The sequence below is a fragment of the Arachis ipaensis genome, chromosome B01 (assembly GCF_000816755.2).
Source record: "Arachis ipaensis cultivar K30076 chromosome B01, Araip1.1, whole genome shotgun sequence".
In the NCBI taxonomy this organism is placed as follows: Eukaryota; Viridiplantae; Streptophyta; class Magnoliopsida; order Fabales; family Fabaceae; genus Arachis; species Arachis ipaensis.
This window is the reverse complement of record NC_029785.2, coordinates 12,791,780-12,808,923: the sequence shown is the minus strand read 5'-3', so window position 1 is coordinate 12,808,923 and position 17,144 is coordinate 12,791,780. Positions and strand designations below refer to the sequence as shown.

The following is a 17,144-nucleotide window of genomic DNA, read 5'->3' as shown; positions in this document are numbered from 1 at the left end:
TTACCGATCCGAGTGAAGCAAATCAAAGTTAAAGGTAATTCACTTTTTGTTGGTACGAAAACCTTTCATCAAATAAGCATAGAAGGAAAAAGTCAAAAAATGAAACTAAAAACAAAATCAAAACGTTGATTTGGTTTAAAAGAAAAGTGTTAAAGTTATGATTATCAAAATGTGTAAACAAAATAGTTCTTTGAAATTACTATGAACTGTTGCAACAATTCAAAAAAGGAGAAGAAAAAAAGTTATTTTTATTCAAATCAAAATGAAGGGTAAAAGGATGAAAAACTTGAAGCCAAAGTTTAAGATCAAGGGTGCTGATCTTGCAAGTACTTAGAAGACATCATCAACTCCAAAGACCACCAGTAAGGACAGCAAGAACAACTCAAGTATCCATGATCCTGCTTTTGTAACACCGCGCCACTTCGAGTTTTAGAAGTATTACCCTTATACAAAAGGAAGTAATTGGCCAATAGTTAAAGCTAAGGAGTGAGAACCGAATTTCTGAGTTTTTCATAACTTTTAAACTACTTTCATTTCCTCCTTCATATTATTACTTTGAATATTTTTTGTGATATCATGGCTTGCATCACTTGCCAACCACTCCACCATTCTTGTCTTCGGATATTGTTTTATTATGCATGCGTGGCTTAGAGAAAGTTGCTTTGCCTATAAATAGAGTAAAATTGGAAGCTTAATACACACCAAAAAAACACAAAGCAATAAGCTACAAAGCATCTCTCCAAAAGCTTTCGTGCGTGTGTGTGTGTGTTTTTTTGTTTTGTTTTGTGAGTGAGCTCTCTTGTAAAATAGTGAGTGTAATATTTTAGAGAGTGTAATAAAATTTTGAGTATTGTGAGTGATACACATTAGAATTTGATAATACTCTATTGGTACTCACTAGATACTACTAATAATAGTAAAAGATTGTCTCACTTTGATACACTATATTGTAATTATCTTTTAATATAGTGGATATTTTCGGAGTGTTGGCCCATAGTTTTTGCCCTGTTCATTAAGGAAATTTTTTTTTTTGTTAAAATATTGATGTTACTCTCTCTATTCCTTAACCTATTTTGTTGGCATATTAATCCCGTCACTTTTTACATAAAATTATTTGGCTTGTTTTTTGCTCTGACTCTGTTTTATTCCTAACAAGTGGAGCCACTTGGTTTTAAGGGGAAGGTTTAATTCTTCGTATGCTTTGTGGTTGTAGCTTTGTCTGAACTTTTACATCAAAAAAATAATTTGAACTTGATATAAAATGTCAGTCAAAAAATTTAAAGTGGAGAAATTTGACAGTTCCAATGATTTCCAGTTATAAAAACTAAAGGTGCAAGTTTTGCTAGATCAGCAAGGTATAACGAAGGCGTTTGATGAAATAACAAAACTGTTGAAAATATTGTTTGATGATAAAAAGGCAGATACAATGACAAAAGCAAGAAGTACAATCTATTTATGCATGACAGACAACGTGTTGCAAGAGGTAATGAATGAAAAAATTGCTCATTTATTGTGGAAGGCTTTAGATAAAAAATATTCTGTCAAGACCTTATCCAACAAGTTGTACTAAAGGAAGATGTTGTATACATTTTGTTGAGTTTGAAAAACTTCAAATTGTTATGATGATCAAACATTATAATTACAAAATTATTAATTTGATTTTTGATTCAAATTGGCTGTTTAATAATTTTGTTGGTGTGTAGATTTTTGTTGGACCAAAGTCACATAAGCCTAAATTGATATATGATTTAATTTGTTTGGTGACAATTTGGATCATTCAGGTCTCTGAGTTTTGAATTAAAGAAAAGCCCAAAACCTTAGGCCTATTCTTGTTGAAATAAATTGTTGAAGAAAGTGGCCCAAGGGTGCCATACATTGATCACAAAACAAAGGGTTCAATTTTGTTGAAGCATGGTTCGGTTAACCATTTGATTTGGTGGAATCTAAATTTTAATTAAATTAAATAAATGCATTGGTAACAAGAAAGAGAAAATTCAAAATTGATTTGATGGAAATTAAAGCTTTCACACGTTACTATGCAGAGGAGAATGGGAGTGGAAAATTAATTCATTTTAAATCCATTCATTATTTCCATTGATAGCTTTTCTCTCATCTCTCTCCTCTCTCTTCTCAATCGGTCATGTCTAGCAGGAAAAGAGGATTGAAGCAAGCTATCAGAAAAAGAAGCAGAGAAGCTATGAACAAGCAAGAGGCTAAAGTGATGATGGCCTTAGCAAAAAGAATATCCAAGGGATGGTGTGGCTGAGATCTTTTCCACTTAAGGCAAGATGTGGTGAAGAAGCTTCAAGATCTCTATGCCTAAAGTAGTAGCAATCCGATTCGGTTAGAGAAGAAGATCTCTAAGGTGAAGCTCGTTTCCACTTTTGTTCATCCATTACAGAAGGTAGCTACTGTAGCTACGTGGAGGTAGAAGCAAAAAATGGAACAGAAGGAGCTGTCAAGGATCAAGAGTTCATCATGGGTCAGAAATCCTTCTTGGAGACCAAGTCAAGATGGAAGGCTCAGATTGATGAAGCTTGATGAGAAGGGATGAGAGAGAGGTAATTGCATGTTGGTTTTGCTTTCGGTTTCTCTCTCTCTTCTCTCTGTCCGAACCGATTTTGGTGTTGAAGAAGAAGAAGGTGGCTTGGTTCAACCGGTTTAACTTTGGAAGCTTCCCCTTCTATAATAAGGGTGAACGGCCAAGGCTTGAGACAAGGAGAGTAAGCACAGAGTTCTCATAGCTACCCAAGCTTACAGAAGTTCTTCTCCTTCAATGTATTTTATTTTGTAATTCTTTTCTTTAGTTTTGTCTGTCTAAGTCTCATGGTAAAAAAAGTAAACAATGTAAGGTTTGTAAGAAAAAGCCAGTGAGAGAAAAAAGTCAGAGTGTACAAAATTAAAGAAAAATCCATAGGTGTCCTAGAGGTCCTTTGTACATCTATGTGTTGTGTATCATGATTCTGTGGGAATCCCCTTGCAAGTTGGGTTAGCACTTAGCAGTTGAAAGCTTGGTAGGTGACCAAGTCAAGTTCAGTGTTGGGTATAGATTCTGGACTTGTCCCGGATAGGAAAGGGTAGTTCCTAGGGAAGAATTGGTGTCTGTAATCAGTTGATTATAGTGAAATTCTATCATTGTTGTGATGGAGACTGGACGTAGGCTGCATTGCACTTAGCAGATGAACCAGGATACTTCTTGGTGTGATTCTCTCTCTCTCTCTCTACTCCATTTCTATTTCTGTTGCAAAGGAGACAAAATTGAAGAATATCTCCTGACTGGTTACGAGACAAAAAGAAAATATCTCTTGTCTGGTTATGAGACAAAATGCAGAAAAATCTCCTGAAGCTAATTTGAAAGGCAGAAAGTGATACTCAGAAAAGGGGCTAAGATTCAACCCTCCTTTCTCTTAGCCACTAATTACCATCAATTGGTATCAGAGCTTGGTCTCAAAGAGATCAAGCTTTGCAGCTTGGAGAAAAGATCCTAATAGCAGATAACAGTGGCTCAAATTTGGTTGCCTATACTCTGACAGAAGGGCAGTCAAGCAACAAACCACCATACTTCAATGGAAAGAACTACAGTTACTGGAAAGAAAGGATGAAGATATTTGTTCAGTCTGTAGATTACAGACTCTGGAAGATAATCTTGGAAGGTCCATAGTTTCCAGCAGTTACGAGTGCAAAAGGTGTGGTTTCACTCAAAGGCGAAGCCGATTGGAATGAGGAAGACAGAAAGAAAGTAGAGCTCAACGCTAAAGTTGTCAACTTGCTAAATTGTGCAGTCAGCTTCGAGAAATACCGACGGGTATCAAGATGCACAACAGCAAAGAAAATCTAGGACAAACTACAAATCACTCATGAAGGCACAACCCTAGTGAAGAAGACCAGAATAGACATGCTGAACAGAGAATATGAAATGTTCTCAATGAAGGAAGGAGAAACGATAGATGAGTTGTTCGAAAGATTCAATTTTATCATCACTGGCTTGGATGCTATGGGAATTACATATCCTGAATCTATGCTTGTGAGGAGAATTTTGAGATGTCTCACGAAAGAGTGGGAAAAAAAAGCAACGTGATAGCTGAAAGTAGCAATATTGATAATATTACATATGATGATTTGAGAGGAAATTTGCTTGCTTTTGAAAACACTTATTTAAAAAAAGACACAAAAAAGAAAGGAATTGCTCTCAAATCCGTTTCTGAACCTCTGAATGATGAATCCAGTGATAACTCATCTGAAAATGATTTTGTTTTGTTTGCTAAGAAATTCAAGAAAATGGTGAAGCTGAAGGAAAGAAACCGAGGAAGCAGCTCAAGGAAACCAAAGAAGGATCTCAGTAAAATGATCTGCTACAACTGCAAAGAGGTTGGGCACTTCAAATTCGATTGCCCTAAATTAAAGAAGGAGGATAAGCCAAAGAAGGGAAAGAAGAAAGGACTGATGGCCTCTTGGGAAGACTTGGAAAACGACTCAGATGAATATGAAGAATCAGAAACCAAGTCTCAAACTTGCCTCATGGCAGATCACGTAGAGCAGGTTTGCCTAGCATCCAAGAGAAAAGACAACATGTGGTATATGGACAGTGGGTACTCTATGCATATGACCGAAAAGGCAACGTTCTTCATCAAGCTTGATGAGTATGATGGAGGGTTTGTCACTTTCGGTGATAATGAAAAAGGAAAAATAGTAGCCATATGTAAAGTGGGTAAGAGTTTTTCTTCTTTTATAAATGATGTTTTACTTGTTGATGGTTTGAAACACAACCTTCTAAGCATTAGCTAATTATGTGATCTTGGTTATGAGGTTATCTTTAGAAAATTGGATTGCTTAGTTGTTTGTGAAAAATCCGGTGATATCTTGTTTGAAGCAAAAAGATGTAATAATGTGTATGAATTGACTCTTGAGGATCTAAAAGATAAAAAAGAAACATGTTTCACTTCTCTTGAATCTGAAAAATGGCTTTGGCATAAGAAATTGGGTCATGCAAGCATGTACCAAATTTCTAAACTTGTAAAGAAAAACTTGGTTAGAGGAATTCCCAACATTAAATTTGATAAAGATATTACTTGTGATGCTTGTCAATTAGGCAAACAAGTAAAATCTTCTAAAAGATGGAATTTTCACTAAGAGACCATTAGAAATGTTGCATATTGATCTTTTTGGTCCAATAAGGACTCAAAGTTTGGGAGGTAAATACTATGATTTGGTGGTGGTAGATGACTACTCTAGATTCAGTTGGGTTCTCTTCCTAGCTCATAAGAATGATGCTTTTCATGCTTTTTCCACTCTTTGCAAAAAGATTCAAAATGAAAAGGATTTGAAAATAGCCCATTTGAGAAGTGATCACGGAAAAGAATTTGAAAATGAAGATTTTAAAAAATTCTATAATGATTTTGGTATTGCACATAACTTCTCATGTCCTAGAACTCCTCAACAAAATGGGGTAGTTGAAAGAAGGAATAGAAGCCTTCAAGAACTGACTAGGACAATGCTTTTGTGAAAATGATGTACCAAAATTTTTGTGGGCTGAAGCTGTAAATACAGCTTGTTATATTTTGAATAGAACCATCATTCGAAAAGGTTTAAAGAAAACTCCATATGAGCTTTGGAAAGGAACCCCTCCTAATATTAAGTATTTCCATGTTTTTGGATGCAAATGTTTTGTTCTTAACAATAAAGAAAATCTTGGAAAATTTGATCCAAAATCCTATAAAGGAATGTTTGTTGGATACTCCACCACTAGCAAAGCGTATAGAATTTACCTCAAGGAACATAGAACCATAGAAAAATCCATACATGTATCCTTTTGTGATTCTCACTCCATTCCTAGTGCTGTGATAGAAGATGATGCAGGTTGTGATGCTGATGTAAACCAAGAAGCTAATCAAGTTGATCCCAAGACCGTCCCAGTTGTTGAACCTAACTATCCAGAAATGTCCCAGAAACGTCTCGTCAGAATGAAGGAGACATTTCTGTTTTGTCTCCTGAACAAGCCAGAGAACCCAGAACAGTGCAGTCAACTGAAATTCATCAAGGCAAAACCATCCCTCAAAGGCCACGAGAATAGAAGTTTCTGAAGGGTTACCCTCACGATTTTATCATTGGTGATCCTTCCCAAGGCGTGACCACTAGATCCTCAACAAGAAGTAAGTCGACCAAAGCAATGTTGCTTTCTTGTCCCAATTGGAGCCTCTCAATGTGAAACAAGCCCTTGAAGACTCCTCATGGGTTAAAGTCATGGAAGAGAAGCTTGCTCAATTTGAAAAGAATGAGGTTTGGACACTTGTACCCAATCCTAATGGTAAGAAGGTAACCGGTACAAAGTGGATTTTCAAAAATAAATTGGGTGAGGATGGTAGTGTTGTTCGTAACAAGGCTAGATTAGTGGCTCAAGGTTACGATCAAGAGGAAGGGATTGATTTTGATGAGTCTTTTGCTCCGGTAGCAAGAATGAAGGCAATTAGATTGCTTCTTGCCTATGCTGCCCATAAAGGTTTTAAGATGTTCCAAATGGATGTCAAATGTGCTTTCCTTAATGGCTTTATAGATAGAGAAGTATTTGTGGCTCAACCCCCTGGTTTTGAAAGAAAAGAATTTTCAAATCATGTTTTTAAACTTTCAAAGGCTCTTTATGGTCTAAGGTAAGCTCCAAGAGCTTGGTATGATAGGCTTAGTGCCTTCTTGTTGGAAAATCATTTTCAAAGGGGAACCACTGATACAACTTTATTTATAAAAGCATCTAATGATGATATTCTACTTGTTCAAGTTTATGTGGATGACATAGTGTTTGGTTCGGCCAATAAAACCTTGTGTGAAGAGTTTGGAAAACTTATGACTAGTGAGTTTGAAATGAGTTTGATGGGTGAATTAACCTTTTTTCTTGGTCTTCAAATCAAACAAACTCCTAGTGGTATTTTTATTCACCAAGGTAAATATGCAAAATAATTAATCAAGAAATTTGGCCTTAAAATTTCCAAACCTATGGGAACACCTATGCATCCAAACACTAAACTTGATAAGGATGAAAGTGGAAAAAATGTGGATGAAACACGATATAGAAGAATGATTGGCTCACTTATGTATCTTACATCCTCTAGACCAGATATTGTCCAAAGTGTGTGTGTATGTTCAAGATTTCAGTCTCATCCAAAAGAATCTCATCTTTCAGCTGTTAAGAGAATCATTAGATACATTAAGGGAACATGTGATTTTGGCTTATGATATTCTAAATCTGATGAGTTTTGTGCAATAGGGTTTTGTGATGCAGATTATGCGGGTGATTGAGTGGATAGAAGAAGCATATCCGGAATGTGTTGCTTCCTTGGCATCTCACTCAACATGTGGTCAAGTAAGAAGTAAGCCACTGTTGCACTATCCACGGCTGAAGTTGAATACATATCTGTTGCAGCGTGTTGTTCTCAATTAATTTGGTTAAAAACTCAATTGGAGGATTATAAATTGAAAATCAATAATATTCCTTTATTTTGTGATAATATGAGTGCAATAAATATTTTTAAAAATCTTGTTCTTCACTCTAGAACTAAGCACATAGAGGTTAGATATCATTTTATTAGAGAACATGTGCAAAAATGTACTATTGATATTCAATTTGTGAAATCCGAAGAACAACTGGCTGACATATTCACTAAACCTTTGTGTGAAGATAGGTTCTGTTCGTTAAGGAACAGTTTGGGAATGTTAGAGTTGACTTTTGTTGAAGAATTGTGATTTTAATGCTTCTGTTGGTTTTTGTCTCGTAGGTAACAGTGAGACAAAACTGGGACATGATGAACCAGCCATGAAATAGGGGTAGACTGAATAATGATGTCGTTGAACTTAAGCCCAACCTAACTTTTTTGGACCCACTTCATGACTCTGACCCATATTCATTTTTTATTAAAATATTATGAGGTTATCACATCATATCTTTGGAGAGGGAGTTCATGTCAAATCAATATCTTCTCACTTACTCTCTCCCATTCAAGAAAAAGATCTTTCAGTTACTTTTTAATTTCAAATTTTCCTTGATTGATAACCGCTTCATTAATGCCCATTATTTTAAATGATCCTCTCTCCACTCTGCATTTAATGCGGTTATAACATCTCTCCACCTTCCAATCAATTCGGCCATCTCTTCATCTTCCCTTCTTCATATTCTCTCATCATGAAAAAGAAGTTGGCTCTTAGAAGAAGCAACCGAACCCCCTCTGCCAAAAATCCTTCATCTGCTCCTCAAACTCACACCCATATTCATATACACTCATCCTCTTCTCCCTCTTCTCACTCAACCGGCTCTATGAGAAGGAAGGTAATTGCTCAAAGAACCTCTTCACGCAAGAAGACTGGAAAAGAAAAGGAACCTATGGCCGAAGAAGAAGATGCATCTCTGTCCTCTCCACCACCTTCACCTCCACAGCGCTCAACTCCCCATCCTTCTGGCCGAACTGCTTCCTCTCAACGTCCGAAGCGCTACATCCTCCACAACACTCGGGAGCCACCAAACTTGGACTCACTAGACTTTAAAAATAAGTTTAGTAAGAATCATTCTCACTTTGATCCTACTCGGTTCTCATCCTGTGCTGCATTTGAGTTCCATTCTCAAGTTTTAGTGAACCGCCATTTGTGTGCCTCATATATTGTCAATCTGGAGAAACTGTCTGATAAGGATATTGATTTTTCTACACTCTTTGATAAACTCAAATGGACTCCTCTGTTTAAGATTCACAAGCCGGTCTACCCAAATCTGGTTTGCGAGTTTTATATGAATATGATGTACCATGATGGAGCCTTACATTCTTATGTCAAAAAGGTGCATCTAACTTTGAACAGAGAGACTGTTAGTGCTGCCTTAGGGTATGAAGATGAAGGTGCAAGAGCATATATGTCCAGCAAATGAGACTCTCAGGTTGGGATTTCTCTTCAGACTGCTTTGTCTCGGGTTTGTGAGAATTTTTCAGCTTTTGATGGAACTACTCTAACACACAAGGCTCTCAACCCTGTGAGAGCGCTACTTCACCGCATCATCAACCACATTCTGATGCCCCAGAGTAGTTCTTATCAAAGAGTAACTGTCTGTGATACTTTGATTTTTTTGCTATTCTTAATTCTGCTTCTATCTCTTTTGCTTATCTCATGGTGCGACACATGTGGGATTGTGTTCGCAGTGATAAGAAGGCTAATTTGTTTTATGGTATTTTTATGACCTGCATTTTTGAATACTTTAATGTTGATTTAATCAATGAGCCTGTAGAAAATAAGGTTTCTACCATAAAGGGAGGCGAGATTCTTGAGTCAATGAAAGGAAAAAAGGAAAAAAGCTCAATGGAATCTGATAATGAAAGTGAATATCACCCCTCTAAATCTTCCAAAATATCCGAATCTGTCAAAGATGTGTTGAATGAGTTCTCTCATATGTCCAATTTGATGATCAAATCTTCCAAGGAGGCCAGGAAACAAGCATGTGAAAACGAGAAAACTTGGACTAAGTGTAATGAGAGAATCAATTTGCTGCTCAAAAGCCTGGAAAAAGACATGGCTGATTCGGATGAAGAAGATGATTCCCTTGGCTCAGATATCAATCTTTTCGATGCTTGATGTGCTCTTTGCTACTCACACTTTTGAACTCTGTCCTTTTAATTGTTCTTTTGTTTTAGTGTCTTGTGAACTGTTGGATAACTATACTCGGCTACTTTGAACTCTTTTGTTTTGTTTAATCAAATATTCTGCATTTTAGCATGTTGTTTTTCATCTATTTTGCAGGTCCCCATTGATGACAAAAGGAGGAGGAATTAAAAAGAAAAAATATGGTTGAAATCTATTGAGCTGAAATCTGTTGAAACTTGTGTTTTTATCTGTTGAGCTGAAATTAGTTGAAACCTGTGTTTTTGTTTCTAATGATTATTGGTTCATGCTCTAAGGTTAAAAGGAGGTTATGTGATCTGATTTCGACGTTATCCTGCTCTGTTTTTTGTGTATGCTCTGATACCTATTGCAAATTCTTGCTCTGATACTTATTGCCAATTTTTTATGAAGCTTTGTTTTTTATAACTGAATATGAAAAAATGCTTCATTGAGCCTGAATTATAGTTTTGTTTGGCAAGAGATTGTTTTTTAACATGTTGATATAAGTATGTTGAGTCTTGGTTATTTATTGCAATGAACTCTGAAAAGTACTCAGGCATATTTTGTTTTATTTTGTGAGCAACAAGTTGTCTGACAGATAACAAATCAAGTTTTGATTATCATTATATAGTTGCTCAAAAATCAAATTGATCAACATGCTCAAAATGTTCCATATGTTGAATATATTAAATATTTTTTTGGAACTGTTTTTAAAGCATGTTTTGAGCATGTTTCAGGTAATGCTTCCACTGGAAAAATTGTACGCATTAAGGGGGAGGTATATGACAAATGCAAAGGGGGAGGATTCAAAACATTCAAGGGAGTACTTTTAATCCTTAACCTCTTTTCATTTTTAATAATGTTTGTCATCAAGGGGGAGATTGTTGAGTTTGGAAAACTTCAAATTGTTATGATGATCAAACATTATTAAAAATATTAATTACAAAATTATTAATTTGATTTTTTATTCAAATTGGCTGTTTAATAATTTTGTTGGTGTGCAGATTTTTGTTGGACCAAAGTCACATAAGCCTAAATTGATGTATGATTTAATTTGTTTGGTGACAATTTGGATCATTTAGGTCTCTGAGTTTTGAATTAAAGAAAAGCCCAAAACCTCAGGCCCATTCTTGTTGAAATAAATTGTTGAAGAAAGTGGCCCAAGGGTGCCATACGTTGATCACAAAATAAAGGGGTTCAACTTTGTTGAAGCATGGTTCAGTTAACCATTTGATTTGGTGGAATACAAATTTTAATTAAATTAAATGAATGCATTGGTAACAGAAAAGAGAAAATTCAAAATTGATTTGATAAAAATTAAAGCTTTCACACGTTACTATGCATAGGAGAATGGGAGTGGAAAATTAATTCATTTTAAATCCATTCATTATTTCCATTGATAGCTTTTCTCTCTTCTCTCTCCTCTCTCTTCTCAATCGGTCATGTCTAGAAGGAAAAGAGGATTGAAGCAAGCTATCAGAAGAAGAAGCAGAGAAGCTATGAACAAGCAAGAGGCTAAGGTGATGATGGCCTTAGTAAAAAGAAGATCCAAGGCATGGTGTGGCTGAGATCTTTTCTACTTAAGGCAAGATGTGGTGAAGAAGTTTCAAGATCTCCATGCCTAAAGTAGTAGCAATCCGATTCGGTCAGAGAAGAAGATCTCTAAGGTGAAGCTCGTTTCCACTTTTGTTCATCCATTACAGAAGGTAGCTACTGTAGCTACGTGGAGGTAGAAGCAAAAATGAAACAGAAGGAGCTGTCAAGGATCAAGAGTTCATCAAGGATCAGAAATCCTTCTTGGAGACCAAGTCAAGATGGAAGGCTCAGATTGTTGAAGCTTGATGAGAAGGGATGAGAGATAGGTAATTGCATGTTGGTTTTGCTTTCGGTTTCTCTCTCTTTTCTCTCTGTCCGAACCGGTTTTGGTATTGAAGAAGAAGAAGGTGGCTTGGTTCAACCGGTTTCAACTTTGGAAGCTTCTCTTCTATAATAAGGGTGAACGGCCAAGGCTTGAGACAAGGAGAGTAAGCACAGAGTTCTCATAGCTACCCAAGCTTACAAAAGTTTTTCTCCTTCAATGTATTTTATTTTGTAACTCTTTTCTTTAGTTTTGTCTGTCTGAGTCTCATGGTAAAAAAGGCAAACAGTGTGAGGTTTGTAAGAAAAAGCCAATGAGAGGAAAAAGATAGAGTGTACAAAATTAAAGAAAAAGCCATAGGTGTCCTAGTGGTCCGTTGTACATCTATGTGTTGTGTATCATGATTCTGTGGGAATCCCCTTACAAGTTGGGTTAGCACTTAGCAGTTGAAAGCTTGGTAGGTGACCAAGTCAAGTTCAGTGTTGGGTATAGATTCTGGACTTGTCTCGGATAGGAAAGAGTAATTCCTAGGGAAGAATTGGTCTCTGTAATCAGTTGATTATAGTGAAATTCCATCATTATTGTGATGGAGACTGGACGTAGGCTGCATTGCACTTAGCAGCTGAACTAGGATACTTCTTGGTGTGATTCTCTCTCTCTCTTCTACTCTATTTCTGTTTCTATTTCAAAGGAGACAAAATTGAAAAATATCTCCTGACTGGTTACGAGACAAAAAGAAATTGTCTCTTATCTGGTTATGAGTCAAAACGCAGAAAAATCTCTTGAAGCTATTTTTAAAGGCAGAAAGTGATACTCAGAAAAAGGGGCTAAGATTCAACCCCCCTTCTCTTAGCCACTGATTACCATCACATTTAATTATTCAGGAGATAAATCTGCGAGAGTTCACATAGATGACTTTAATCGAATGATATCCGGTGTTGCTGCAGCTAGAATAAATGTCGAAGATGTTGATCAAGCTATGACCTTGTTGATGTCACTTACTCCATCATATGATCATTTCTATGATATCATGTTATATGGTAGATTTGAAATCACAGTGCAAAATGTTAAAGATGCACTATTGACAAAAGAGCATCAGAAGTTAGTATCTGGATCCACTGTAGACAATCCTGCTGATGGGTTGTTCATGATGAGAGGTCGCAGTCAAGAAAGAGGGTTCACAAGTTCAAGCAAGAGTAGATCGAAGTCAAAGTCTCGAAAGCAAAAATCTATAAAGTGCTTCCATTGTCACCAATTAGGACACATTAGAAGAAATTGTCCACAAAAAAAAAGAGAAATAAGAAAATTCTGCCAGCATAATAATTGATGGTTCTGAAGATAGTGATATTGGTTCTACTCTAACCATATTCACTAATAACTATGGAGACGAGTGGATCTTGGATTCTGGTGCATCATCTCATATGACACCTAGCTAAGATATTTTCATTTCTTACGAAAATAGGGACAGAAGTGTCTGACTAGGAGACAATAAATTAATTTCAGTGGTAGGTGAAGGACAAGCCAGAATCAAATCAAATGACGGTACCAGTATATTGCTCCATGCATGGCACGTACTAGAACTGGGCAAAAATATGATTTCATTGAGCACCAAATTTAAAAATGGTTACAAATTTATAGGCGAGGGAGACTTTTTGAAGGTATTCAAAGGTTTGATGGTAGTGATGGAAGGAAAGTTACACGAAGGGATCTACATATTGCAGAAAAGCACAGTAAGCAGAAGTGATGTTGTGCTATCCTCTAAAAAAAATGATAATGATGCTACACGATTGTGGCACATGAGGCTTGGTCACATGAGTAAAAAAGAAATGTCCATACTTGCGAACAGAGACTTGTTAAAAGGCTTGAAGAATTACAAACTTGGTTTATGTGAAAACTGTGTCTTTAGAAAATAGAAACAAATAAAGTTTAGCACGAGAAAGCACAATAGCAAAGGGATATTAGAGTACATCCACTCAGATGTGTGGGTCCTGCTCCTGTCAACTCTCTAGATGGAGCTCGCTATTTTCTCACTCTAATTGATGATTATTCTAGAAAAGTCTGGGTCTATTTCCTGAATAAAAAATATAAAGTGTTTGAAAGATTCAAGCAATGGAAAGTCATGGTAGAGTTCTGCAGAGATAATGGTATAGTGAGGCATCATACTGTACTAGGAACACCACAGCAAAACGGAGTTGCAGAACGAATGAATAGAACACTTCTAGAGCGTACACAATGCATGTGAATCAATACTAGGTATCTTAAATCATTTTAGGTTGAGGTGGTCAATACAGTTGCAAACCTGATTAATTGATCTCCATCAACTGTAATTGATCTATAAATTTGACAAGAGATATGGTCTGGTCGACCCGTTAATTATTCTGGGTGCCCTGCATATGCCCATGTGAGTGATAGTAATCTTGAGGCGAGAGCAAAAATGTGCATATTTCTAGAGTATGCATAAGGGGTGAAAGGCTATAGACTGTGCTGTACAGAAAAGATAGGTTCACCCAAAATCATTATTAGCAGAGATGTCACTTTTTGACGAAATAACAATGATAAATCAGAAGCTAAAATTTAAAATAGATGAAGCAAAAACAAATCATGGTGTCTAGAAGCAGGTGGAGCTAGAAGTTAACAATGGTAAGATAAAGTAAAAAGAAGGAATTCATCCCAACACTTTAGGCACTACTCAACCTGAAGAAGAAAGAGTAGATGAATCCAATGATAGAGTTACTGATGAAGAAACCAGAGAAGTAGAACCATATAGTATTGCTATTGGCAGAGAGAAGCGACAAGTTCAGAAGCCAAAAAGATATCAAGATTAATCTTCTTGTGCATTTGACTCAGTGGAGGCACATCCTATAGCTTTTGCATTGGCTATGGCAGATGATGTGGTAGGAAATAAACCAAACTCCTATCGTAAAGCAATTCATAGCATGGAGTCAAAATAGTGGCTAGCTGCAATGAAAGAGGAGATTGTGTCTCTTCATAAAAATTAGACATGGGAGGTAGTAGAACTTTTGGAGGGAAAAAGAGTAATTGAATACAAATGGGTCTTCAAAAGAAAGGAAGGAATTCTTGGAGTTGAACCCCCAAGATTCAAGGCAAGACTGGTAGCAAAGGTCTTTACTCAAAAGGAGGGTATCGACTTCAACGAAGTATTCTCCCCTGTTGCAAAGAATAGCTCTATTCGAGTCCTATTAGCGACTGTAAGTACGTTTGACTTAGAGCCAGAGCAACTTGATGTAAAAACTGTGTTCTTATATGGTGAGCTAGAGGAAACGATTTACATGAGTCAACCAGAAGGATTTACTGATCCTGAGAAGAAAGACCATGTTTGTTTGCTGAAGAAGTTATTGTATGGCATGAAGCAGTCCCCAAGGCAATGAAATAAGAGGTTTATAATCAGTATTGGTTACAACAACAAATATGATAATTGCATATACTTTAAGGAGCTTTCAGATGGTTTAAGAATTTATCTGTTAATATATGTCGATAATATGCTAATAGCAGCTAACAGTAAAACTAAAATTAGCATGTTGAAAACTCAATTTGAAAAGGAATTTGAGATGAAGGACTTAGGCACAGTAAGAAAAATTTTGGGAATGAAAATTCATAGGGAGAGGCATCATAGCAGACTATGGTTGAAGCAATAAAATTATGTTAGTGCTACAATGCTTCAATATGGATTAGGCTAAACCAGTCGGTACTCTATTAGCTAATAACTTTAAGCTATCTTCAAAGGATTGTCTGAAAACTGAGAAGGACCTGGAGCACATGTCTCATATACCATACTCTAGTACTGTTGGCAGTCTCATGTATGCTATAGTATGCACTAGACCAAATTTTCACAAGTTATAAGTGTAGTAAGTAGGTTTATGAGCAATCCTGAAAAGGTGCACTGGAAAGCTGTGAAATGGATTATGCAGTACTTGAAAGGTTTTATTGATGTGTGTTTGATGTTTGAAGGTGAAAAATAAGGAGTTGTTAGCTATGTTGATTCTGATTATGATGGTGACCTGGATAAAAGGAGGTCGTTGACAGGCTATATCTTTACAGTCTTTGCATGTACTATTAGCTGGAAGACGATACTACAATCTACGATTGCATTATCGACAACTGAAGCCGAATATATGGCATTGACTGAGGTTGTTAAAGAAAGTATTTGGTTGCGAGGTCTTTTGGATAGCCTTGGGTTGAATTCAAATGTACCAACTGTACATTATGATAGTCAAAGTGCTATATATTCACTTGGCTAAGAATCCGGTTTATCATAAAAGTACTAAGTAAATTGATGGTCGACTTCACTTTGTTAGAGAAAGTATTGACAGTAGTATTGTTACAATTCCGAAGATAGCCACAACTGACAATCTAGCCAACATGATGATCTAACCGTTGTCGATTGACAAATTTAAGCATTGCTTGAATTTGATCAATATTTGCAAAAATTGATTATTATAAATGCAAGCCAAGGTGAAAAATTGTGCTGTCATAGCTTGCATCACTTGCCAACCACTCCAACATTCTTGTCTTCGAATGTTACTCTATTATATGTGGTTTAGAGAAGTTTGCTTTGCCTATAAATAGAGTAGAATTGGAAGCTTAATACACACCAAGAAAACACAAAGCAATAAGCTAAGAAGCATCTCTTCAAAAGCTTCATGTGTGTTTTTGGTTTTGTAAGTGAATTCTCTTGTAAAATAGTGAGCATAATATTATAGAGAGTATATGATAAAATTTTGAATGTTGTGAGTGATATATATTAAAGTTTGATAATACTCTTCTAGTACTCACTAGATACTATTAATAGGAGTAAAAGAGTATCTCATAGTGATACACTATATTATAACTATCTTTTAATACAGTAGATATTTTTGAAATGTTGGCCCATGATTTTTACCCTATTTATTAAGGGGATTTTTTTACGTTAAAATATTAGTATTACTCTCTCTGTTCCTTGACCTATTTTATTGGCATATTAATTCCGTTACTCTCTACATAAAATTATTTGATTCATTTTCGCTCCGACTCTATCTTATCTCTAACAATTTTCTTCTCAGTTTATCTTTCTTTATTTTTCATAATAAAAGGCATTAAGTGAGACATTTGAAAAAATTATGAGAGAAAAAGCAAAGAAAGTTAAACTTGGAGAAAAAACTATTAAATATGTCAATATTTTTTTATGTATTTTCTATTTTATGTCATGATCTTGAGAGGTTTTCCTTGTTAAGTTGGGTGAGTATTTATTGTTTAGAGTCTAAGTTAGAGAGTCTAAGTTTGTGATTCTTTGATAGGATTAAAAAGAATCTTAAAAAATTGGTGTTTGTAATATTTAAAAAATTAAAGATAGTAAAAATTTTACCATAATTATGATGAAGACTTAATATAAGTCACATACTCACATTACACATAATGACTGAATCAGAATATATAGTAGTGCAAACTTTTCTTCTCTATTCTATTTTATTCTGTTTGTTATCAGACAAAATCATTTTGTCTCATGCATAATTGATAAACTAGACTCAACTGCAGCTCCTTTTCAAATTTTATTTGGCATCAAAATTTAAAAATCTAAAAAATGCAACACTAGATTCAACACTTTCTCTAGGTCATTGAAAACTTTTAATTTCTTATACTGATTTTATAGTATAGTCTAGTTGAC

At 35.7% G+C, this 17,144-nt stretch overlaps 1 protein-coding gene across 1 annotated transcript in view; it reads right to left on the bottom strand.

The window, feature by feature from the left end:
- LOC107625292 (aldehyde dehydrogenase family 3 member F1) overlaps positions 1-17,144 on the bottom strand; it is a 23,266-nt gene that overhangs the window by 3,518 nt on the left and 2,604 nt on the right. The gene's annotated exons all lie outside the window — the stretch shown is intronic.